The 2,820-nt window shown below is 34.2% G+C and overlaps 1 pseudogene; it reads right to left on the bottom strand.

Moving 5' to 3' along the window:
- The window catches only part of LOC105814221, a 61,648-nt pseudogene extending 59,601 nt beyond the window's left edge, over window positions 1-2,047 (bottom strand).
- Window positions 2,048-2,820: the final 773 nt, after the last annotated feature.

Raw genomic sequence — 2,820 nt, 5'->3', positions numbered from 1 at the left:
TGTTACTTACCTTTATGAGGTATATATTTTTGCTTAGTTGGACAAAGATCAAAAAAAATCCTAATTGATAGAATAGAATGAGTAATCTCCTAAGAATAACATTCAAATTATTTATGAGTAACTCCCACAACTAATAAATTCATTTTGTTGTTTAGCAGCAGGCAGTGATTTGCAAAGTCAAAAATTTTTTTAAGACAACCTTTACTAAAGGTACTCAGAGTAAGTAAACTGATACATCCAAAATTGTGATAACACATTCACATTCTCCAGAATTAATCCATGAAGTTTGAGCAACTTCTCATGGCTGAAGGGGTGATGCCTAGTTAATGATCAGAGAAAAATATCGAAAACTAAAGTAACGTTTACCTCTGAGGGAAACAGCTTTTTAAAAAAATCTGTGTTAATTCTTGAAGAGGTCATAGAAGCATTTGAAAGGAATATCTCCATGCTGATAACTGTTGAATTTCAGACTATTTATCACGAAGCCTTTGGTTAAGAATATTGTTAAGCCCTCATTTATCTTCTCTTTTACTGTATTGATTTCCCAAACTGATGGATGATTTAAGATTTTAAAGTCTGGTTTCAGAACAGCAGGTCTATTTGAGGGGATTTAAGAAAGCTCCAGTGTAGGACTAATATATAACCTTCTTTTCATTATGTTAGTGATTATTTGCTAAATATCTTGTCATAATGGGTGTTCAGCTGTCACCTGAGGAAGTATGAAACTGTCTTGTTTCATATTTCTCTGTTTCCAAGAACCCCAAGTAAGGCAAGATCATTTTTGCATCACCTTTATACCTAATATTTTCTAGACCAGTGATGCTTCTAAAGTGGAACTGTAAACCATAGTTGCAAATTGGGTTGCAAACAAATTTACTTAAGGCATAAACCATAAATTAAAGTAATGATCACTTCAAGATGAAACTTTTTTGTGTGTATTTTAAAATCAGAATGAAAGTAGGTCAATGAAATTTAGGATATTTTAGAGTATGTACAGTATTGTATTGTTTGCCAGTACCTAATTTACAATTACAGAGCTCCATGAATATTGAAATGATTCAGCTTCCCATTATAAATGTATGTGGCAGTTTGGTTGTTGATCAGTTTATGAAGTTAATGCAAATGGAACTGTCTTCCTGTCAGCATTTGAAATCTATAATGCAGTCATGTTGTATATTCAGGGACAGGCCATTGACAGTCAATTAACAAGTTTGATTGGTATGTCAACTCATTCTTTTGAATTGTTAATAGTATGTTAATAGCATTCATTTCTTTGTGTAGTCCCATTTGCAGCTTCACAGTTACAGCTATTTTTTATAATTCTAAGTAACCTAAAATAGTGCCTTAATAATAGATTATTAAACACCTGTCTAGTGTAGCTTAGGGAGGTTTTTCTAGACTGGAAGTTTGCAGTGGATCCCTTTGATATTCAAATCAACAAATGATAGCCTTTTTATTCAAAACGTAAATTCTTTTGATGGTTAGCTTGTTAAGAAACACTCAGCTCTAGTCTGACCTGATCTGGTTTCCCATGGAAAAGATCTGATGCCGTTTGAAGGTTCATAAATGGAATGCCAATGACAATTTGTTGTTGACGTTTTGCTGCCTCAGCCCTCAGATGCTGCTGGTTGATGTGCCGCTTTAGCTTCACCAAATAATCCTTGCAGGTAAATGATCTATGGATTGATCAGATAGTTTCAAAGTGAAGAGGGCTCTTCTGTGGTCTGGATTTTTAGGCTTGCAGGGGTACTTAAAAAGATGCGTCAAAATTGACAGATGAATCTTAAGGCATAGAATGATGGGAGAGAGCAGAAATGTGGGAATATTTTTAAGTGACTAGCATATTACTTAGAGTTTTGAAAACCTTCAAATGTCGATCACATCTGTTCCCCATAGCAGATTTATTTCTACCTTGGTTTTTGTTATGGTTGTTTTGTCTGTATGCACAGGTTTACTCTCACTTTTCTGGGGAAGTTGATGAGACATTAAACGTATTATTTCCGAATGGTGCTTTGGAATAAGGTTGTGAGTTCATTTGCACAGCCATGTTTTATTCATATAGTTCCTGTGCACCAGAATATAAGAATCTGCCATTTCTCTAGCCTAAAAAATTGTCTATACCAAGGAAGCAGTAAAAATTTTATTCCTTTCCCCTCCCCATTCTTTATTTCACTTGATGATGCTTTCCACAACCTACTATTTATATTTAACTTCATTGGCAGAAGTTTGTTTATAATAATGGGGAAAAAATCCCACCAATGTAGTTTAGATATTTACTTAATATTTTTCCATTCTATGCTTCAATAAATTTGGAGTAGCAATTTGCATGTTTTAAATTTTAGAACTAGATGGTACTTGAGAGGCTGCTATTCAAATACTTTTAATACACAGATAAGAAAACTGAGGCAAATAGTGAGACCTCACAGCTAGTTGGTGCAGACCCATCTCTTTATTACTAACCCTGTATACATCCTGCTTGCTGCCTTTGGAAATATATAGATGCTCATTTGAAGGCTGGTACAATTCTAATCTACATTTCTCAACTAGATAGAGAAAGTTGCTGAAGTTTTCTAGCTATAACATAAAAACCTTTACACTATGGTTTAAGAACTATACTTAGCACTAGTAAAAAAATTATAAAGAGTATATATTTTGAATGTGTAACTAAAATATCTATAAATCAGGAGGAGAGAAGGAGGAAAAGAAATTAACCACTGTCTTAGACGGTTTATTTGTTCACCATCTGCCCATAGGCAAGACCACAGAACTTATGACCTATCTCCGGATGGGGAGAGGAGAGGAAAAGCAGGAGGCACACAA

The sequence above is a fragment of the Propithecus coquereli genome, unplaced genomic scaffold, assembly GCF_000956105.1.
Source record: "Propithecus coquereli isolate 6110/MARCELLA unplaced genomic scaffold, Pcoq_1.0 Scaffold3, whole genome shotgun sequence".
NCBI classification, from domain to species: domain Eukaryota; kingdom Metazoa; phylum Chordata; class Mammalia; order Primates; family Indriidae; genus Propithecus; species Propithecus coquereli.
Note: the sequence above shows the minus strand (reverse complement) of the source record. Positions and strands in the feature narration are given on the sequence as shown.